Genomic DNA, 24,336 nt, shown 5'->3' on the forward strand with positions numbered 1-24,336 from the left:
CGATCAGGAGGTAGTCCAGACAGGTCATCTGAAAAAATATCAGAAAATTTTCTCACAATAGGAATATCCTGTAACCTGAGCTTATTATCTTGAGTGTCTAATACAGTGGCTAGAAATCTTTCACATCCTTTTCTAAGAAATTTCTGGGCATAGATAGCTGAGATGAACTTCTGGTGAAAGAAGGGTTTAGTATTCTTAAAACTAAACTCTGATTGATCTGAAATTTGAAATATTATTATTTTTTTGAAGCAGTCAACTGTAGCATGATATGCTGCTAACCAATCCATCCCCAAGATTAGATCAAAGTTCTTCATTTCTAAGACTAATAAGTCTGCTTTCATCTCCCTAGCTTCAATACTTAGTACACAATCTTTGCAAATTGAATTAACCAAGATCACTTCTCCACTTGGTGTACAGACACAGAGATTATTTTCTAGAGGTGTAGGAGACATCTCATTGGTCTTCTTAATAAAACTAGTTGCTATAAAAGAGTGGGTAGCTCCAGGATCAAATAGAGCATAGACATCGTTGGATGCTATTTTAATCATACCTGTCAGATATTCATTTATCATTCAGGGCTATATGTCCTTATATATCTAAGCATATAATATTTCATGACATATATATAAAAGAACTTTTAGGAGATCGGTTCAGTACCTGTCACCACTGAGTTAGAAGCATTAGCATTCTGTTGTGTAAGTGCATAGACTCGTCCTTGAGTCTTTGATTTTTGTTGTCCCGCATCTTGTCTTTGTACATCTTGGGGTGCCCGATTCGCAGAGGTATTTTGGGGATTTTGAGGCATCTGCTGTCTCTGTGATTCTCCTCCACTGTGGCATACAACTGCTTTGTGGCCATCTCGTCCACATTTGTAACATTATCCCCCAGGCCATGTGCAATCTCGTTTAAGATGGGGTCCTCCACATCTATAACATATAATGCTCCTCTGAGATTGAGCTTTACTTTCAACGGTAGTCTGGCTTGGTTTTGGGGTCTTTGGTTTGAAGGCTCTGCTACTTTGACTTTGAGAATCAATTGCTCGACCCCTTTTCTTCATACTTTTCTCTCTTGCTGCTTGAGCATCATTGAGTCCTTTTTCTATTATTAAGCATTTGTTTACGACTTCTTTATAAGTGGGCAGCTCAAAAATAGTCACTAGTTGTTGGATTCTCTCTCTTAACCCATTCTCAAATTTTCTGGCTCGAATATTTTCCTCAGCTATCAATGCAGGGGCATATCTCAACAATTCTTCAAATTTGGCTGCATATTGAGCAACTGTCATGTGGTCCTGTACCAGTCGATCGAACTCTCAAAATTTTTGGAGTCGGATACTCTGAGAAAAATACTTCTCATAGAAAATCTTTCTAAATTCTTTCCATGAAAAGGTACATTATTTGGCCCTAACTTTTCAATTTCCATCTCCCACCAATCGGTTGCCTCACCTTGTAACATAAACGTGGCAAAAGTGACCTTATCTTCAGCAGGACATCTCAAAGCATGAAAAACTTTCTCTATTGCTTTTAGCCAGCTTTCAGCTTCCATAGGATCTGAGGTCCCTGAGAATGCCGGTGGTGCATATTTTTTGAAGTCTAATAAATTGATCTAACGTTCATACTAATTTTCAGCTCTTTGTTGCTGCTGGGACTGTCGCTCCTGAAATATTTGTTGTATGATCTACTGTCGTTATCCCTGTTGCACCTCCAATATCCTCTTCATATCTTCCCTCGCAGCCACTTGTTGTTGAACCAGTACTTGCATTAACTGAGCTGCAGTAATTTGTTCCCCAAGTTGAATTTCAGGTTCTCCTGGAGTTTCTTCCCCGAGAGTGACCTCTGCAGGCTCAGTAGGATGTTCTTGTTGTGGTGCATTATCATCCGATGAGGGTGGAGCATTTTCTTGTTGTATAGCTGGCTCCCAAGCATTAGAGCCATCCGCAAAATGAGTAGGTCTTCGATTTCGCCCACGCTCAGTCCCTCGTGCCATGACAACCTACACAGTTTCACTTTAGTCAGGAACTTAAAAATATCTCATATTAGTCAATTTTCATCTAAAAGTCTACCCATATACTCTTCCTCTGAAATGAACCTTAGGATTCCTAAACCTAGGCTTTGATACCACTCTGTCACACCCCAAACCCAGTACCTGAGTTGGGCACGTGACACGGCCACACAACCCTAGAGTAGCGCCCTAAAGATCATATAAGGCCTATTAATTTAACACTTTTAAAAATTTTAAATAACCAAGTAATTACCAAATCAATCAACCGAGTCACAACTTCAAATCAAATGTAAACTTGTTCAATACAATTATTCAAATGTTCATTGGTACCAGAGAATTTAAGTTAACTAAATTACTAAAGGCTTCAGTTCTCATTTGCTCTCGCCCAAACCATCCAACTAAGCATCCTGTGAGTCTGAAAAAAATAGAAAGAAAAATATGAGCTTCTCCAGCTCAGTAAGAATCACTGTACATGTACATCAAGCCAGTAGCTAAAAGTAATATTTCTGAAATCAATACAATTGATGAAGACTCATATGTATATAATAACTAAAATATTATCATAAATATGCATTTAATAATATGGATCATCATACATCATCAAGTGAAGTCTTCATTCATTGTTGAATTACATATTAAATGTTGTATCTTCTCATATTTTCGGTCTGTCAATGTTTATCCCTTTTTGGCTTTGGACTAACCCAAACCATACCTCAATCTCTTCCCAAACCAATTATTCTTTCATATAAGCCTTTCAAGGCTGTCCCAGGATGAGCTCCTGGCCGACTGTCCCACGTACGAAAGCCTATGAGAGGCTGTCCCAGGCATAAGCTCCTGACGAGCTGTCCCAGGCATGAGCTCCTGGCCGGCTGATTCATATGTCGAAGCTAGTCCAAAACATATCCTTTTCATTTAATTCTTGATTTTATCGAATTATTTCAAGTTACCGAATGATGAAATTGATAAGTCATATCCATAAAACTCATACCATCAATCATAAAAATCCTTTCATAACATACTCATATTTTAAAAAAAATATTCATATAAGCCATATCTCAATGTCTCGAGCATAGAAAACTCATCGATTATAATTTCAATATTGCAAATTCAACATATAAGACTAACAAATAAATAACATATATTTAGCGATGATCATGTACAGGATTCTTACCTCGATAAATGAGAATTCAATTTCACAACCTTATAGTCAGAAAATCAAACCCTACTCGTTGTCCCCCTGGTCGTTGGACTATTCTCCTATCAAACAAAACAAATTAATTTAACCAAATAAATTTTTTAAAATATATATATATATTGAGATTTATCTGACTCTTACCCATGTCCCCCCCTTTTTATATATATATATATATATGTATGTGTGTGTGTGTGTGTATATATATATATATATATATATAATTATATTATATATATATATTATTATTATTATTATTATTATTATTTTTTTTTATTTAGAGAAGAGAGAAGAAACTTCTTCTCCTCTTCCTCACGCTCGAAAACAGGGAACCCGAGCCACTTTCCGAGTGCCTCCTCTTAATCCGGCCAGATGAGCCACCTCCGGCCACCCTCCCCGGCAACGTCTAGACGACGGTGATGCTACCATCTCGGTGGCAGTGCCACCATCCCTGTTGCCGGCGGCAGAAAAAGAAAAAAAATCACAAACAGGGTGTCCCTGTTTGAGCCCGAACAGGCACCTCGCCGGCTTCCAAGTACACTGATGACCGGAGGATCAAAAGGAGAAAAGGAATACCTTGCTCCGACGTCCAGAGATAGCTCCGACGACCCCCCTCTCTTCCGATCAACCACCCACGGTATGTCTTTGAGAAAATCCCTCAAATCCCTCGATTTTTTTTGAAATTTTTTGTTGTAAAATCCTAAGGGAGGACGGGGGATCTTTATAGTGGGGTTTCCTACCCTAGCCGGACTCTTTGAGTCCGATTTCGTCGGAAACGGAAAGGAAGAAGACTCCGGCTAGGAGTCTTCCTCCTCCTCTGTAATTTTTTTTTTTGTTGTTGGGCCGTCTGAGCTACAAGCTCAAGTAACTGGGTTGTTACATACACATACAAATCGAATATTAAAATATGGATACAAATATGTATACGAGTCAGATAATTAAATTTTGTGATCATAAAATCAAAGATATTATGAAATGGATGTTAAATTCGTAAGTACTATATTAAAGTAACAAGATCACAAGTAAAATTGAATATTTGGATACAAATCGAATAATTGTTTATCCATATATATATTTATTTTTTTTATGGATATGGATATTAGTTGAATGCTCAAATTTCTATCTTTAATCGGATATATTCGAATATGAAAAAACAGATTCAGATGGACATTATCCAGTCACTTTCACCCCTAGATCAAATAAGATCAGATATAGATTGGATTGGATACAAGTTAGATCAAAAAATTGCTGATATGAATCCGATATGTTTATCAAATAAAACAAAATTTCAAATCTAAATTCCACTTGTTCATTAAGCATGCAATCTGACTCGACTTGCATAATCTATTCATTAATCAGATCGAGTTAATTTAAATAGATTAAGTAAATTTTTAATGGATTAAATAGATTTAAACTTGCTAAAGAGAGATATGCAAATCAAGTTAAATAAGATATAAAAAAGTTAAATAGATTTTAAACGGGCTAAATAAATCTTAAATGAGTTAAATGGATGGGCTATGTTCCGATTTATTTTTGTCAAACAGATCAAAATGGATTAAATAGATCAATGGTCTGATACTAAACCTCATGGATTTAAAAAATAGATTCAGATGGATGAATTAATTTATATCTAACCTATTTATATCAAAATCTATTTAAAATAGATTATTTGCAGATTAGATTGCGAGATCCTGTCATAAATTGTCACCCCTGCCCCCTGCCCTATAATTTGTTCATAGCTGTGCATGAGGACCGCAGTCGTCACCCTCTACTAATAGCATCACTCGCAATGACTTCCCCGTTCCCTCCACGGCCACGGATCCCTGCTATGCACGTAATACACCGTCCGATATGATGCATCATATACACCGTCTATTGCATAATGGATGATTGTACACATCTATGCACGACGAGTATTGCACCGAGCGCTGTGCGTGCATGAGTGCACACTGTGGTGCACCTAGCGCTCCCTCCACACCCCCCACCCTAGTGCCACATGCCCCGTACTTCTCCAGATCCCACTCAAGAGTTTGCTCTTCCCTATTTTCTTTTTCTCTATTTTTTAATTATTTCATTCGGTGGCAATCTCAAGAGACGTGGCAGCATTTTATCGGTTTGATGTACTGAGGAAACGGTACTTGGACGTGCGGCAGCACTTGTCACACCACGGCCGCCCAAGCCATTTCCTAGGAAGAGCCAAGCATATTATAAATCAAATTTGGTAAGGTACATGTTTCGAGAACCAAAAAAAAAGAAAAAGAAAAATCCATCTACCCTTCCACGATAAAGGAGACTTGTTTCATTTTACACCAATCGATAGAGCTTGTTTTCCTTGAGATGTTATTGATGAAAAAGTCTCTAGCGCCAGCTATCTCGGACAGGAAATTGTAGATTGAGTTAAATTTGGAACAAAATTAGCTAAATTGTATGCCAATTAGAGTTTGCAGACCCATGATTCATATTTGAGCTATCACGGAAGGGGCAGGTTGAAGTTTTCCTATAGACTTCTGATTAAGCTCAACTTTATTTGGCATAGGCTTCAAACAACCTAACATAAACCCAAGCAACCAAACCCAATTTGGGCCAAGAGAGTCAAAATCCAACTAATAAAATTTACATTAGAACTAGAAAAGGACCGACTTTTCCTCTTCTACATATATACAAAAAGCTTAGCGATACACATGTTCATTGCTGGATATTGACCTTTTTTTTAGCAAAATGAGTGGGACCAAACTCTGCGCCTCAAATTGGCAACTTCTGAAATGGTCCTATCAGTAGAATCTTTGGGTGGTTTGCCTCTCCGTGACTTGTTCTTCAACTTCCAACCAAATCCATAATAAAGAACTGAGCATCTAGGTATTCTTCTCGCATATAATTAGTTTGGTTCCTGAGAAATACATAAGGCAAGAATCTAGTTAGGAAAAAGTGTTGAATCAGGTGTGACCTCAAAATATTCTGTCTATGCCAAGCACACAAATATATTGAGTTAGAGCTAATTGTTACCTAGTACACACATATCATCAAAATATGAAATGAAAGCTGGTCTATAACTGTCTTCCCAGCACGAGAAAAGACAACCTTTCTACCAGGATTCACTATTAAGTAGCATAAATACTGTAATACGAGATATAAATAAACAACATAAGATGCTTGGGTAGCACATAACCATAACCATAACAATATATGACATATTCTTACCCTAACTATTTGGCATCAGCTTTGTGCATCTTGTCTGCTGAGCTTTTTCTATTTAGGACGTCCTTTGATGCTTTGCTTGGATAACTCAGAAAATTTTGATGGCTATTTTCTAAAAGCTTCTAGGAGATGTTTGGTTGGAGGGAGTTGGGATCTGAAATGGGAATGAAAAATGTGACTTCCATTCCAATCGATTGGTTAAAAAAAATCCCATTTCGATTCCAAAGCGGAATGGAAATGGCCGAATCATCCTAAAATCCAATCTCCGCTCTTTCCTAAAGATTCAAATCTTCATCTCAATTTCGATTCTGATCACGAACCAAATATTTTAAGGAATATAACTATTCCGATTCCCATTCTAATCAATTACAATTCTAAAATCTTCATTCCAATTCCAATTCTGATCACGAACCAAACGCTTCAGGGGGATATAACCATTCCGATTCCTATTCCAATCAATTCCAATTCCGAGATATTCTAAAAGATGTATAGATATTTAGGAACCAAATTGATATCTTGGCTGATATAATAAAACCAAATCAACTACCACTTGAAGACATTTATGTTACTAATTCACATACCAGAAGAGCTATTCAAGTAATTAAAAAATGATGGAAAAATCTATATTGTGTCGATTTATATATCAGGGCACATTGATTAATACTAGCTGAGATGATAAGGTGCCAACTTTTGAAGGAATATATTGCATTGGTGGGGCACTGATGCAAACTGATATCTCGGTCAAGATCTCAATCAAAACAAAAACTGGCTTACATGCAAAAGCAAATAAGAAAAAATATTTCCCGAAAAACATGGAAATAAGATCAAGACAAAAAACAAAACATTAGCAATGCCACAATCATTAATATCATATATTGCTGATTGAGTAACACAGGATAACAAGCTAATTAATAACGCATAGTGCATCTTGCAGAGTCAAAAGCTCAACACAATGAAACTAGACTTGCCAAAGGAAAAGAAGAAAGGTACTAGATATTTTAATTAGAGCAATGTGAAGGGATAAGTATATAAATCCTTGTAGCTTTGCCAAAGGGTATCAGATAAGTAGAAACCTTTTGAATTCACTAGGTAAAAGGGCATTATTTTCCATATAGAACATTATAAACTCTATAACCTAAAAAAATTTCTGTTGAAAGAAAGATAAGAAAATCTAAAACAACTATGTTTCTGGAATTTTACTTTTAAGTCTTAAAGATAGAAAATGGTTTACATATATCCAAAATTTCTGATATTTAGGGAGCAGGTAATCCTTGGTACATTCATTGGAAGTAAATAGCGCACAAAATGCATAAACATGTTTTAAATTGTTGACAGGAACTTGCCCTTGCAAAGGATTCAAGGATAAAGAAAATTCTTTTAGTGAACATTAGGAGCACTAGACAGAATGCTTTAACATATAGATCCATAATTTGGCATATCAGCCACAGCAACAATGACTGATAAATTTGAAATTCTAATAACAACAAATGCAAGTTTGAAAATTGCTAAGCATCTCACGGAAGAACACAAATAAATATGTTCCAAGCAAATGGGCTGCCTTTCTTAATGATACCAAAGAACAGCATTCATGTGTCAGGGACAAATTTGTAAATCAAAGAGAAACCAAATATAACTCTTATTTGGACTTATTTCACCTTAAAAAAAAAGGGAAAATATTAATACAAGCTGGTTTAAGCCAACATTAATCAGGGACTCAGAAGTTCCATGAAAATTATTATGTTAAAATGTTCATCAACTGACATTTACATTGCAGGAAATACAATTTAAATTCAAAGATGTAACAAACTGACAGAGGTGCAAAGTTGTATCATATCTGCCTAGAGTGGCAAAGTCAAGTTCCACCTGTAAGTTATATGCATAAAAAATAGAATCCTATATAATAAAGTAAATACAATTTTACTGTAAGAGAGTTCACATAATCACACTTGGCAATCGACAGCAAAATCATAGAAAAATAAGTGGTTTATCATAACACAGACCTTAGATAGGATAGATCCATGCACTAAAAACTGATATAATAAAAATAGAAAGTAATTAAGTAAGAACTGATTCACCTTCACTTTTTCTTCCTTTTCCCTCACTGGGTCAATGTCTGTCATACAATTCTTCACTATGTAGGCTTGTTTATGCTGCCATTCAACAAGCACAGTCAACCGGTGAGACTTTGATGATAAAAAAGATGCATAAACCTCATATTATGTTGAAGCTTCCCTTCAGACTGCAGGATTCCCAACAAAAGCATCATGGGGAAGCAAAAACATTTACTAGTATAAATCCACATTTAGACAACATAGTCTAATGGTTTTCTCCTGAGTACCAAACCAATACCAATTAGAAATTGTCGCTAAATGCCTCAAGCAGAGTTACTTCAGGGAAAACTACCTTTTTGTGAGGAACAAAAAGGTGCGTTTCATCAGGATGTGCTCTTTCATAAATGTGTCAAGAACTTCATTTCCAATTAGCAACTGTATACCACTCTCCTCTCAACATGCAAAACATGCATTGCTTCCAACAGAGGAAGAACGAATGCATATTGTGATACGTCAGTAATAGCATTTGATCAGTTGAAATGCATTCTTTTTGATTGAATTGGAAAATCAAAACAAGATTACAGCATGCTGAACCATAAAATCAAAAAAGCAATTAGTCATTTATCATTGACAACAATATTTGAAGCCTTCCTGGAAAAAACATGAAATGGAAACTAATAAAATGAAAATACAATAAAAGTGATTATTTGGTCCAGCAACATATTGAAGGAATTTACATGAATCGCGAAGATTCAGCACAGATGGTCATAGACTAATACATGGGAAGGAGGCCTGATTCACTAGCAACTACTGATTTTCTAAAATAATAGTCAAAGTTTCGTGTCTATATTATGAGAAATGGAACACTTAAGACACCTATTTGGTAGACCTGGAGGTTGAAGTAGAACCTCTATGCTGGTGGAGTAGAACCTAGCAGAGGAAAGCAATCACCATTCTCTATTTCGAACCCTTCTTTTATTTTTAGATTTCAAAAAGTCAGCAAACCATTTACTGACTTTACTTTGGTGAACTCAGCAAACCATCTGCCAACCTTTGGGACTTCTCCGACATAAAAGTCAACGGACAATTTGTGAGTTCACTAAAGGAAATTTGGTAGATGGTTTGCCGACTTCAACTCAAAATCTAAAAACCAAAAAAGGGTTAAAAACAAAATACCATGACCATGATCCTTTGCTAGGGTTGAAGCCCGGTTTTGTTCACCTCCTCCACTGCATCAAAACCCTAATAAAAGCCTCTCCATCCCTGACAGATCAATGACGACACCATGCAAAATGGCTAAGTTACTCTCTCCCCCCTTCTCTCTTCCTCTGTGTATCCAAGCTGCCCCCACACTGCTCTCCCTCTCCCTTTGTCTCTTTGGAACTCCGTTTCTCCCTCCCTCCCTCTCTCTCCTTCTCCCTCTCCTCGTCCCTCTTTGGCTCTTCCTATTTCGATGCCTTGAAATGGCATAGTATGGATCTATATCATGCCGAACCTATCGCCAACTGGTACAACCTTTGGTACTAATTCAGCAAACCTTATTTAACATATTTAATTATTTTTATATTGAGTCAAGAGTTAACTTCTCTGAGTTATTGATCCATTTTGATCAATAAGAAGCTAAGTGAACCAATTATTTCAGTTTTGAAACCTGCTACAGATATTACAAGGAATGCAATTCATGACTATATGTAGGAAAAATAAATCCAAAAAAAAAAAAAATCCCCCGCGATAAAGAATCTTGCCTATTTTTCTTTTCCTAATAAAGTTAACAAATTCTTTCCAACTCTTATATCTATCCAAGATAAAAATAAATTGCAATAATGCACAAAGGAATCATCAAACAACTTAATGGTGTATCAAATCCCAACATTTGCCTTATTTCAAGAATAAGGAACACAACCGTATTGTTTGATAATTAAAAAAAAAAAAAGGAAAACAACTGTATAATTAATCTGATTGTATCATAAACATGCAGCCTTTTCATTTTGAAATACAGAATTGCAAATATTCCTCAAGAAAGAAAGACAAACAGAATTACAGACAAAGAAAGCCAACAGATATTTGACAAATTCTGCAATAATAATACCTTCGAGAAACATAACCAATCAGTGCACTCATTCTAATTTGTGGTATTGATAAGAGAAAATCTGAGCAATACACAGTGAACTGTAATTTTTAATGGCAATAAGGACTAAATGTATGATAAGAGCCTTCTCGATTGCCAAACTAAATGCATCACTTAATTGTTATCATACAACCAAGTTATAACAACCAATAAAACTTACTTTTCACATGGAAAATCGGTGCATTTCCTCTGACATGTGATGTCTCAGCATCATGATGCAGGCAACATTGCTCGTTGTTCCTGAGCTGCTCTTTGTTCCACATTGTGCAAGGAGCTCCAACAATCCCAAATTGTCATTCTACAATATAAAAGAAGACAAAGTCACACTATATGATCTATGTATTAATTGCATGCATCTAAGTGCACGACTTTCACACAGGCATGTTGTCATGCCCTTGACCCGAGAACAAGCCTAAGAATGTGACAATCCACCGCATACACATATTGCTAGGCCCCCACAAGCATGCAAGTCAACAAACTGTTAATATAACCAAACTAACAGTAATCCACTAAAACAGGCAGGATAATAATCAAATTTCCAAAACCATGTATAATTTCCAAAACTCACCAAGCCATTTGCCAAAATATTCTTAGATTACATTTTTGAGGTAAAATTATAACTCAATAACATAACCACACAAAGTTTTAAAAGGTTCATGTAATTCTACTCATCATAATATTAAACAATTCTAAATAAAATTGTAAAGATTGGTCTGATATAGCCAGATCTAGAGACTCACTCTAGGCTCCAAGGCTAACCTATACCCGTGCCCTCATATGCCTAATGATCTGTAAAAAAACACATAAATCAAAGGAGTAAGCTAATAGCCTAGTAAGTAACCAAAACCATAATTAAAGGGATCGGGCAAGCATAGCAAAATAAAACTACAATAAGTGCACGATGCAAAATAATTTATTTAGCAATATGGTACTTCCATGATTAAAGTTATAAATATTAAAAAACTAATATCAAAGACAAGGTTACTTATGCCAGTCTTTTCAATAAGTATCTTAGGATTATTAGTTTCTAAAAAAAATTATCAACTCATCAGTCCATACAACTACAGCTACATATTATCCCTGAGGCAAGGCTTAAAATACCGCATTTAACTCCTGCAAAGTAGGTCTAAAGTACCACACTGAAACCTTATAGAGTAGATCCAAAGTAATCAAGTCCTAGAATGATCAGATACCACTGTATAATCCCCATTAGCAAGATACAAAAATGTAGCCTGACTGAAAGTACAAGCAACACACAAAATCCAATTATTTAACCAATATTGTTACATTTTATTTTTGCAATATATAAGATGGTCCAACAATTTACAAAGCCACAATTAGCATAAGTATCCAGAATTCACATACTTCAAAAATACACAATCCAAAAGTTTATGCAAAAGTTTCCAAAATTCAATTATTTTTCATAAATATGGCAATCACTCATTAAACAAGTATATGGATGTCAAGGATATTTAATAATCCAAACACATAATAATTTCCTACTTAATCCAATTTATAGGTAACAAAGTAGATCATACATTTTTCAAAGCAATTAATAATAATAATTACAAAATATATTTCAAAAAAATAAATATTCTATTTAGATTAGGTTGAGGTTACTTATCTCACAATTATCAATCATTGAATAATATTAACTACTTTAAAGAGATGTCCAAAACCTAATAATCCACAATCATAGATGTATTGATATAATACCATAAAAGAGCTAGAGAATGTGGATGGCACTATTGTTTAAAAGAGCTAGAGAAGCAATTAGTATAGCGCAAGTTGAACTTATATTGTGTCAAAATCAAGTCTAGTACCCATTTACCAACCATAAAAATCATAAATTTCAAATGTATCGAGATATCAAGAATTTTCAAACATGTAGAGAAAGCAAGGACACATTTCATAACTTTTACAGGTACAGCAAAAGCTTAATGAACTATATAATGATTACCCGATCTTACCTCTTGAAAATGAAGGTAATTTGGGATCGGACCCTGGGCCTCAACTATGTAGTTGTTGCGGTCAATCCCCTCGTTGCTTGGTCGTCGGGAACGAGCACCTGCAAGAGAAGTCCACACTGACCGGAGATGCCTCCGGCGGGGATCCTCCGACGGTCAAGTCAGAGAGGAGATTAGGCAACAGTAGAAAAGAATCAGGGGCTCAGTGGGAGAGAGCTAGGGAGAGAGAGAGAGAGCTCAGGAGCTTAGAAAAAACCTCTCTTCAACATTGTTGCCTTCCCTGTTTTATAGTAGGGCGCGGCATGATCCTGCCATTAATGGCGCAGACAACTGGGGAGTTGTCAAATCGCCGGAGGCTGTCAGAGTCGCCGCGGACTGACAAGTCGCCATGGGCTATCAAATCACTGGGGTTGACCTATGTCCTTGGCAGGACGATGTCCTCAGGGCGGCCACGCCGCATGTCCTTGTCAGGACAGCAGCCCATAGTGATCATACGGCGTTTGAAAGAGCCGACCGACCATACGTCGGTATTTAGCCGCGGAACGTCAGGTGAAGACCCGGAGACACCGTCGGCTGGTTTGGCGCATTGCGGGAGTCGGACGTCGGCTGCCACCCCCGTCCGACAGTGAGTCGGTAATCTGGGCTCCGCCGCTCGGCTAGTCGGGAACGGAATGGATCTGTCCGATCGACACACCTTCGGTCGGATAATGTCGGTGGCTATTGTTGACAGTCGTCGGTCGGTGCGGTCGGTAGAGTCGGACGCTGGTCGGACAGACCCGAAGGTGAGTCGGCATAAAAGGGGTCGGTCAGTATATCCCAACAGTTGCCCCCCCCACTCCTGAGTCGGATGTCGTGCTGGCCAGCGTTTCCACGTGGGCGACGGCTTCGAACGAAAGGAGTGGATATCCATCACATCATGCTTCGACTCTGACGACCGTACCAATGAACGATCCGACGTCAGCCGTTCCATTGGTGTCAGACGTCCCATTGGTGTTAGACGTCCCATTGGTGTTAGACGTCCCATTGGTGTCAGACGTCCCATTGGGAACAGGATCCGCCGTTTCCGCCGTCTCCTCGGGAACGCAGACCGCCGTCGGTTAGTGAATCCTAAGATGCGATTTTTTCGCCACATGGTAGGGGGCCATTGGGCCGAATCCGTTCAGACGGATGGAGGCGACGTGGCTTGATCTGGAGCAGGTGCGTCGAATCGTCGAACCGAGGGAAGGTCCAGATGCTGCCACGTGTCAAAATCTAGGAGACCCTCGTTGGGCGTGCTCTCATCCCGACCGTCGAGGGGTACTATATATAGGGTCACCTGTATCCAAAACTCCACTTTTCATAGCCCTGTTGCCGAGACTCTGGTCGAGTGGTCCCCCAGTTCCAAGTTCCAGGTAGTTGTGCTTGTCTCCTTCCTCGGGAAGCTTTTTCTCGAGATTTTTGCCTCCTTGCATCTTTTGCTTCCTTCGCTTCCTTTGGACCTCCTCTCTTCTTCTTCTTCTTCATCCTCCGACCTCGGTTCTAGCATCATGGCCAGAACCTCTCCACGAGGATGTCAGTCGGGGAACCCGACCGACGACTCACGGTCGACCCCGGAGGTGGAGGTTTCTTCACTTTCGGAGGCAAACGTCGAACGGCTCAGGGAGCAATACAGTATCCCGGAGCAGTTCGAGCTCTTCGCCCTTGGGGCTGAGGGTCGGGTTAACAACCCGCCCTCGGGCCAGGTGGCCTTCTATTTCGAGGACCTTCGGGCAGATCTTCATTTTCCGATTCCGGAGTTCGTTCGGAACGTCTTGGATTACTAGGGGCTCTGTCCAACGCAACTGGCACCGAACTCAGTTTGGCTGGTAATCAGTTTCGCCTTGCTGTGTCGCCTTTTGCCAATCTATCCTCGTATTTTCCTCTTTCGGGCATTCTTTGTCCTCCGGCCCCACCCGAAGGCCCGAGGGTGGTGGTCTTCAACCCCCGGAAGGATCTCTCGTTCATCACTGGTCTTCCATCGTCAATCCACGGATGGAAGAACCAGTTTTTCTTTGCTTCTTCTCCGCTTCCTTAGGGGTTCTCTTCCCGCTGGGGGGACCTCCGGACTCAGCCGAATGAGAATAGTCGGGTGGAGGACAGGGACCGAGAGGATTTTCACCGATTGAAGGATATCTCGATGCCGAAGCAGAGGGAGCTCGTCACCGAGCAAGCTCTGTACGACGCCGGCCTAAGCTCGGTTCCTCGTTTAGGTACATCTCGGTCTGTCATTTTTGTCTTTTTTCTCCGTCTTTGGACTGGTGCTGATCTTCTGTTAAAATTGCAGGCATGCCGCCGAGGGTGAGGCTGACAGATGCCGACATTCGGCAACATGCAGCGAGGAAGAGGCCGGCTACCGGGGCCGGGCCCTCGCGGCCTCCTAAGAGGCCTCAGACAGCATCGCCGACCGACCCTGCGGCGACGGGATCATAGCCCGACTCCGAACGTGCGTCGGGCCATGAGCCGATTATTGCACTGTCAGTGCCGACGATGCCTTCCGAAGCACCGTTCGAGGAACGGACAGCCGAGGGAGCAGTCGAAGATGTGCCGGCTGCACAGTCCACAGAAGAGGTTCGAGCCGAAACACGCGAGCCCGAATGACCTGCGTCGGCGGCCGTCGCGGCTTCGGGAGGGACCCAGTCGAGCTCAAGCCTCCCATCTTTTCCTGACTTCAGGGCCTGGGCGGCCGAACGAGGGAAGGCCCCGATGGCGCCAGACGATGACAGAAGGTCGGCCGGCCGTGCCGCATCATCCGACGTCTAACTTCCCGAAGGAGCGTCGGCCCTGGCCAACCATGATTTGGCCAGGATGTTATGTCAGGCGACCATCCTCCCGGCCGATCGGGAGATCATGAAGAATCGACAAGTGTCCGACATGCTTTCTTCCTTCTACCCGACCATGATCCAGGTGAGCTTCTCTCCTTCACTTTTCATTTTCATCGTTGTCTTCTATCAGTTCGGTCTTCTGACGATCGGCTTGTTATTTACAGCTGATCTATAACATGTCCGAGCTAGAGGCCAGATATCGGAGGTTCGGCGATTTCCGGGTGGCCTGGAAGAACAGGGCCGAGGCCGCCGAGGCGACAATGGTCGAGCAGCTGAAGCAGTCGATCGACCGTGAGGCCCGGCTCGAGGAGGAGATCTCCCACCTTACCGATGCCCTGGCTGCTTCGGGGGTCGAACTACAGTCAGCTCGCGAGGGAGTCAAACGAAAGTCCCGTACCGCTCGCCGGCTGCGGCATGAGCGGGATGGCTGTGTCGGTGAGCTCAAAGCCGAGCGCGAACAACTCCGAGTGAGTCTGAAGAATCTCACCAAGGTCGAGGAGAACTTGTCCACCACTCAAGCCGATGCAGACATAACGAGGGCGGAGGCAGAGTCGGCAAAAGAGGCAATGAGTCGGGCGGTGGAGGACTTCCGCGGCTCCGACGAATATCGGGAGGAGCTCCTGGAGAGCGGTTTCGTCTCGTACCAAGTGGGGTACGAGGACGCCCGGGATGCAGTCCAGGATCTATATCCAGAGCTTGACCTCAGCAGCATCGTTCCCCCAGGGTCAGAGGGCCAAGTCACAGAAGAGGTGGCCGAACCGACGTCGGGAGATCGTACTGTTGTGGAGGAAGCTGTTCTGGATCAGGTTACCGAAGGTGGGGCGGCTCCGACCCTCGATGCTACTCTGGTCCGAGCGGCCACGCCGATCGCCTCCGAACTTCTTCCGATAGAAGAAGCTGACTCCGACGAGTAGTCGGAGCATTTTTTATTTTTGCTCTTATTTAGCGTATTTGTAATCGGGCTTCGGCCCAATTTTGTAAACTCAGTTTATACTTGAATGAAATTAAGAACTTTTTCAACTTTCTTTTCCTTTATGCATCCTGAAATATATCTTGGAATGTATGCTTCGCCGAAACAACCCCTAGCGTATAAGTCATAGGCCCGACGTACCTTGTTAGGACGTTCGGTAAGATCCCGGGTAGTTAGCCGGGATAGCCGGTAGCGCGTGCCACGGTAAAGGCAGAGCGAGCTCCGATTATAGATCGACGTCCCGACTGTCGTACGACCCGACAGTCGAGAGTCTAAGTCGAGCGTTCGTTGCCCAAACCTGAGTCGGGCGTGTTTGTCGAGTCGGGTGTCGTCCGACCTTCGGGCGTAGCTATTTGATCCGATCATCCCATAGAGTCTGATAGTCGAATAGTGTCCGACACATTCGGTGATGACAAGTCGGTCATCCGTTGCCCGATTCTTTGTCGGGCATATGCGTCGCGACGTGTAATAATCGATGGTAAGCCGAATATCCTTCGATCGATCGTGACCTAGTTGGTATGTCGCGAACGCGACGTTGGTCGCGTTGGCATTTTGCCTTTCTTGGCCGGAGCCAAGTTGGCAAGTTAGCCAGTCGTCTTACTCGAGAGCTAACTGTGGAAGGAGCGTGGCTTCAACTTAGGGGGGTTTCATCGCCATCGCCGGCCCTCCACCAGTGTAGATATATCGGTTCTCGTAAGAGTCCGACGCATCGTCGGCGATTGGGCCGCGGATTCCCAACGGAATGTTGGGCCCAAGTCGGGGCGTCGGGGCTCGTACTACTGGTGAGCGCCGACCCACAATTGGAGAGCCGAGATTCTAGACTCCGGAGTTTTGAGACTGAGTTTGTATTCCGAACAAGGGCACACAGGGTTCACTAGTAGTACAATCTCAGATTGTCGGCATTCCAAGTCCGGAGAATGGCCATTCCTTCTAGAGTCTCCAGTCAGTAGGCTCCCGACCTATAAGTGTCCGCTATCTTGTAGGGTCCTTCCCAGTGTCGAATTGTCGAATTGTCGTCCATTGTCGGTGATAATGGTGTGCGGTAGTCCAAACCTGAAGATGATGGACTTCTGGATGAAGTCTTCCATCTTTCGTTCGGTGATTTGCGCCAGAGGTTCGACTTCCATCCACTTAGTGAAGTAGTCGATTGCGACGACTATGAACTTCCTTTGGCCAGACGTCGGAGGGAAAGGACCGAGTATGTCAATTCTCCACTGGGCAAAGGGCCACGAGACGACAATGGGAGTGATCTGGTTGGCGGGTCGGTATTGTATGTTAGCGTACCTCTGACATGGCTCACACCTCCGAACCAACTCAGCCGCATCCTTTTTCATGGTGGGTCAGTAGTAACCCTGCCATAGGACCTTGTAGGCCAAGGATTTGCCCCCCAAGTGATTTTCACAGATCCCTTCATGCACCTCTCTAAGCGCGTAGTCCGCGTCAGTCGGTCCCAGGCACCTCAGCAAAGGAAGGGAGAACGACCTTTTGTAGAGTCGGCCGTCCATCATTACGTATTGGGAGGCCGCCCACCGGAGTCGTTTGGCTTCCGTGGGATCTTTAGGGCTGGTTCCGTCGGTCAGATACTGGATGATCGGATCCATCCAGTTCGGCTCAGTCGCCAGTTGCAGCACCTCCTCGGCCCTATCGATGCTCGGTTGCTCAAGACTCTCCACAAGTGTCCGACCCAAAGCATCGTAGGCTGATGTCGCAAGCTTGGAGAGCGCGTCGGCCCGAGCGTTCTCCGACCTGGAAATGTGGGAGATCTCGAAATACTTGAGGTGTGCCACGAGATCTCTCACCTTCTGGAAATATTTTGTCATGATCGGATCCCGCACTTCGAATTCGCCTTTGACTTGTCCCACGATCAGCTGGGAGTCGGAGAAGACTCTGAGGCTGTCGATCCCAAGCTCCTTCACTATTCTCAAGCCAGCGAGGAGCACTTCATACTCGGCTTGATTATTGGAGGCTTTGAAGTCGAATCGGAGGGCATACTCGATAACCACTCCCTCTGAGTTGGTGAGCAGAAAACCGGCCCCGCTTCCTCGAGCATTGGAAGCTCCGTCGATATGCAATACCCAGGTAGACCAGGGGTCACGTTCAGAGGTTGCAGCCTCTTTGGAGCTCCCGCTTTCCGGTTCTTGGTCGGTTGTCGGGCACTCCGCAATAAAGTCGGCCAAAACCTGGGCTTTCAAGGCAGGTCGCGATCGGTACTGAATGTCGAACTCACTCAGCTTCACCATCCATTTCGCCAGTCGTCCTGATGTGTCGGGGCGACACAAGATCGCCCTCAGGAGCTGGTCGGTGAGGACCACGATAGCGTGCGCTTGAAAATACGGACGGAGTCGCTGTGTAGACACGATCAAGGCGAATATCATTTTCTCCACCTTTGAATATCGAGCTTCAGCTTCGTGGAGCACTTTGCTGGTGTAGTATATGGGCTGGTGAATTCGGCTCTCGTTCTCCCGGACAAACACCGAGCTAACCGCCTCTAGGGAGGTTGTCAAGTAGAGGTAAAATGTTTCTCCTACTTCTGGCTTTACAAGCAGCGGCGGGGAGGCCAGATATCTCTTCAGATCCTCGAAGGCCGGCCGGCACTCGTCCGGCCAAGAGAAGTCCTTCGCCTGCCTTAGGGTTTTGAAGAACGGGAGGCATCTCTCAGCCGACCGAGAGATGAATCGGCTGAGCGCGATGATCCTTCTGTTAAGCTGCTGCACCTCCTTTTTGGTGTCCGGATGCCGCATGTCGATGATCGCCTTTATCTTCTCGGGGTTGGCCTCAATTCCTCATTGAAAAACGAAGAACCCGAGGAACTTCCCCGAAGTCACCCCGAAGGCACACTTAGTCGGATTCAGCCTCATCCGATGTCGTCGAAGAGTGCAAAAAGTTTCTTCAAGATCTTGGACATGATCTGAAGTCTGCACGCTCTTTACCAGCATGTCGTCCACGTACACCTCCATGTTGCACCCGATTTGATCTTTGAAGACCTTATTGATGAGTCGCTGGTAGGTGGCTCCAGCATTTTTTAGTCCGAAGGGCATTACTCTGTAGCAGTAAAGGCCCTTGGCGGTCACGAAGGCTGTATGCTCCTCGTCTTCGGATGTCATCCTGATCTGATTGTATCCGGCAAAGGCATCCATGAAGCTGAGCAGTCGATGACCGGACGTCGCGTCTACCAGCTGGTCGATTTTCGAAAGTGAGAAGCTGTCCTTCGGGCAGGCACGATTCAGATCGGTATAGTCGATGCAGATCCTCCACCTCCCGTTGGCTTTTTTCACCATGACAACATTGGCGAGCCAGTCGGGGTACGTGGTTTCTCTGATGAAGCCCGCCTCGAGTAGCTTGTCCACTTCCTCGTCGATGGCCTTCTGTCTTTCGAGAGCAAAAGACCGCTTCTTCTGCCTCACCGGCTTCATTCCAGGGTTGATGTTGAGTCGATGAGTCATCGTCTCCGGGGGGATGCCGGACATATCCGCTGCCGACCAAGCGAATACGTCGGCATTGGCCTTCAACAGCTCTATTAGCTGTCGTTGCTCAGAGTCGGGTAATTGGGATCCGACCCAGACCACTCGTTCGAGATTCTCCGCTATCGGGACGGAAACCAGTTGTTCGGCAGTTCGCCCCGCTTTCCTCTCCTTATAGGTCCAACTTGTCGACCGTCAGGGAGTCCTTCGATTCATTGCTTCGAGCAGAGATTTGGAAGCATCGCCGAGCGAGCTGTTGATCCCCACGCATCTCTCCAGTTTCATTTTTGCTCGAAAACCGAACCAGCAGGTGGTACGTCGAGACTATCACTCTGAGGGCGTTTAGTCCGGATCTTCCAAGTACAGTATTGTAGGCCGAAGGTACTTGGACGACCGCAAAGGTTAGGTGGACGGTGCTTTGTCGTGGTTCGGTTCCAGCTGTCACGAGAAGAGTAATTTCTCCTTCCACCGTGACAGCATCTCCAGCGAAACCTACTAGGGGTGTAGAGACTCTCTTGAGCCGATCAGCCGACAGTCGTATTTAGGAGAAGATCGAGTAGAACAAGACATTAGTTGAACTTCCATTATCAACAAGAATTCTTCTTACATCATAATTTGCTATTGTTACCGAGATAACAACAGTGTCGTCATGGGGAGTTTGGATTCCCCGAGCATCTTCATCCGTAAAAATAATTACATCATCTCGGCGCAGCTTCTTCGTCGACTCCCCTCCAGCAATCATCCCCCGGTCCAGTCGTTTGGAGATCATATTGATGACCCCGGTCGTGGGTTGGTTGTTCACTGCCTCTTCAGTCAGTTGGGGTCATCGGTCAGGGACGGATCGAGTCGGCGGGTTCCTTCGAAATTTTCCGAGATACCCTCGACGTATGAGGGCCTCGATTTTATCCTTGAGTTAGATGCACTGTTCGGTGTTGTGACCGTGGCCCCGATGAAATCGATAGTATTTTCGCCGGTCGAGGCCCTTTGCCTTCAAAGGCGGAGGCCGTCGCAGATATTCCTCTCCTTCGATCTTCATCAAAATCTGCGCACGAGGAGCAGAGAGAGGAGTGTAGGAGTCATACCTGCGACGCATCGGCCTCGGACTCCGCGATCGGGGCGATCTCGGGCTCCGTCGCCGGGGTGAAACCTGTTTGTCGGTCGGGAGCCCGCTAGGCTCGGCAGGAGCCCGACCTTTCCTTCGCTTCTCCTTCGGGCCCTTGATCTCAGTCAGGCGCCGATTGGAAGCTCCTTCGTCTGCGCGCATGTATTTGTACGCGCGCTTCAGCAATTCAGCATATGTCCGGGGGAGGGTCTTGTCCAAGGAGTATGCAAATCGGGACCCCCTCAGCCCCCTCTTCATGGCTGAGATAGCCATGTCTTCGTTGAGGTCCCAAACCTCAAGCGTGGCCGCGTTGAATCGTGTCACGAAGTATCGGAGCGACTCATTTTCTCTCTGCTTGAAGGAGAAAAGGCTGTCCGAGGTTCGTGGCGGCTTCCGACTGGTGCTGAAATGGACCACGAAAGAATGCTCGAGCTACCCGAAAGAGTGGATACTTCCTGAGCGGAGGCCGGAGTACCAAGCCCTGGCAGCTTTACGAAGTGTGGCGGGGAAGCTGATGCAAAGGAGGGCATCGGTTGCCCCTTGGATCATCATGAGAGCCTTGTAGCTTTCCAGATGGTTAACTGGGTCGGTGGAGCCGTCGTAAGGCTCCACATGAGGCATCTTGAACCGATCAGGAATCGGCTCGTCGAGGATGAGTCGGGAGAGAGGTTGGGCGGTCTGGAAGTCGACGTCATTCGAAGACTTCTGTCCGTCCACCTGGAGCTGGGCAAGCCGACGGTCGATTTCTTCGAACCTACGTTCGTAATCGTCGATCCGTCGGTGTTGGGAGACCCCAGGGGTCGAATCTCCCGATGAATCTGAGAGGGAAGCTGACGGCGTCCGCGGTCGCTTCTCCTTTCTCGCTCGCTCCAGCTGGGAGGGAGAGGGACGTCGAGACCGGTGGGTGTCACGCCGTGGCCGCCTCTCCCCTTCTCGGTGGGAATGCTGAGACGGCTGCTCCTGAGGAGGAGACGGAGACTGACGTGGGCGTCGGCGGCTGCTCCTGAACGGCATCGGGTGCACCGTCGGTTGCTCCGCCGGCGAGTGCGGCAACCGGATTGGTTGTTGTTGAAGACTCTTGATTGAATCCGTTAGTACAGTCATCTGCCGCACGATCGCCGCTATCTGCGCCTCCGTGGTCACCACAGGATGCGGAGAGCTGGGTTCCGCCATGGAGGATGGAGGAGAGGCCTCTCCCCGACGGGAAGAGTGCCTCGCCGATCCGATGGCTCTTGATCGCTGAGCTCTGATTCTTGTCATCTCGAAAGAATCTTTCAAGCTCTGTGGAGGTCGTGATCCCCCCTACCTGGCGCGCCAAACTTGTTGCGGCCAATCCCCTCGTTGCCGAGAACGAGCACCTGCAAGAGAAGTTCACACTGATCGGAGATGTCTCCGACGGGGATCCTCCGATGGTCAAGTCAGAGAGGAGACTAGGCAACAGTAGAAAAGAATCAGGAGCTCAGCGGAAGAGAGCTAGGGAGAGAGAGAGAGAGCTCAGGAGCTTAGAAAAAACCTCTCTTCAACACTGTTGCCTTCTCCGTTTTGTAGTAGGGCGCGGCGTGATCCTGCCATTAATGGCACAGACAACTGGGGAGTTGTCAAATCGCCGGAGGCTGTCAGAGTCGCCGTGGGCTGTCAAATTACTGGGGTTGACCTATATCCTTGGCAGGACGATGTCCTCAGGACGGCCACGCCGCATGTCCTTATCAGGATAGCAGCCCAAAGCGGTCGTACGGCGTTGGGGGAGCCAACCGACCACACGTCGGTATTTAGCCGTGGGACGTCGGGTGAAGATCCGGGGACACCGTCGGCTGGTTTGGCGCATTGCGGGAGTCGGACGTCGGCTGCCATCTCCGCCCGACAGTGAGTCGGTAATCTGGACTCCGCTACTCGGCTAGTCGGGAACGAAATGGATCTGTCCGACCGACACACCTTCGGTCAGATAATATCGGTAGCTATTATCGACAGTCGTCGGTCGGTGCGGTCGGTAGAGTCGGACGCTGGTCGGACAGACCCGAGGATGAGTCGGCATAAAAGGGTCGGTCGGTATATCCCAACAATAGTCGTTCAAGGTAGCGCTAGCAAAAATGTTAGGGGGTCTGCCTCTCCATAAGTTAGCCATTAGATGTCGAATAATATGCATAACAAAGGCAAAAACTTTTCTATACCACCCGTGCATATTATTTCAACCTTAGTCCTGACTCCTGAAATTGAACAGATAAAATCTTAGCCAGACGTAAAGGAGAAACTACCATGCATAAATATGCAATGAAAATTAAAATAATTCTTGGATGTTCAGAATATACCATCATAATATGAGATAAAAGGTGATTCAAGACTATTTTCTTGAATACGGAATATAAATTAAAACAACAACATTGCCAGCTTTTATTCTCCGAGATTAAGGTCAGAAGCAATCATAGTTGGGAGATCGAAATTCAGTACTCCAGTTTATAAGCGATAGAACGCATGGTAAAGAACATTTTAAAAATCCATCAATTTCAATGCTAAATCGGTACTCAACGAAAAGAAAAGCTGTTATTTACATGAGAAATTTTTTTTTTTTTCTTTTAAATATAAGAGGAGCGATGTGGAAGGAGATTTGGCCCCCCAAAAAAACAAAGAAAAGAAAAGAAAATCTTTAACAGCCGGATAGAATACGCACTTTAGACTGGCACTAGAGGTTCAAACTCCTTTTTCTTGCTCTTCTCCTCCGATGAAAACAGCAAGAAATGTTGTGGGATCGAAGGTTAGGAGGAGAAGAGGAGAAAACGGCGACGGCGGCGATTGGAGAAGGGTTACGGGATTCGATGGAGGAGACGTCGGGGTGGGCGCTTCGGGCTCTCGTTGATCAGTTTATTAGTGAGCGAGAGGCAGGCGAGCCGCTTCTGGATTCCAAGTTGACGATGGATAGGTGAGAATCGATTGGAATGATATTCAAAAATTTATAAAAGGATCGGATTAAGAGGAAAAACAAAAGAAAAAAAGGGAAGCCCATCCACTCACTTTGGCCGACCAACCTATATCCTTTCAAATAAAATTATAATTAAATTTTGATTGATTAAATTTTTATATTAATAAAATTATTTTTTTATTAAATTTTTAATAAAATTATAATATTTATTTATTTATTTATTCATATTATTTATATATATTTATATATATTATTAAATTTTATTATTAAATATTTTAATTTTTATATATAATTATGATAATTATAATTAAATAATTAGAATTATTTTTTATATCTCTATTTTTATTTACTATTTTTTAGCTAACTATTCGTATAATATTAATTAACTATTTAAATTAAATTATAACTAAATTAGTTATTTATATAATTAATTTATTACTAATTAATTTTATAAAATTAATTATTAAATTAAAATTAAATATTTATATATTTTTATATAATTATAAATTATAATAATT

General features: G+C 43.7%; 1 long non-coding RNA gene across 5 annotated transcripts; it reads right to left on the reverse strand.

Moving 5' to 3' along the window:
• Nucleotides 1-5,695: 5,695 nt before the first annotated feature.
• Nucleotides 5,696-23,887, reverse strand: LOC105032368 (uncharacterized). Of its 5 annotated transcripts, XR_012140953.1 has the most exons (7): nucleotides 23,570-23,887; nucleotides 12,535-23,108; nucleotides 11,305-11,353; nucleotides 10,725-10,862; nucleotides 8,789-8,911; nucleotides 8,461-8,535; nucleotides 5,696-6,077 (listed from the first exon to the last, which is right to left on the reverse strand). It is a non-coding gene; the product is annotated as an uncharacterized lncRNA (long non-coding RNA). The 5 variants fall into 5 exon arrangements; XR_829802.4 differs by lacking the exon at nucleotides 8,789-8,911 and having other exon boundaries at nucleotides 12,535-23,101; XR_012140952.1 differs by lacking the exon at nucleotides 8,789-8,911.
• Nucleotides 23,888-24,336: the final 449 nt, after the last annotated feature.

Source organism: Elaeis guineensis, chromosome 4 (genome assembly GCF_000442705.2).
Source record: "Elaeis guineensis isolate ETL-2024a chromosome 4, EG11, whole genome shotgun sequence".
In the NCBI taxonomy this organism is placed as follows: domain Eukaryota; kingdom Viridiplantae; phylum Streptophyta; class Magnoliopsida; order Arecales; family Arecaceae; genus Elaeis; species Elaeis guineensis.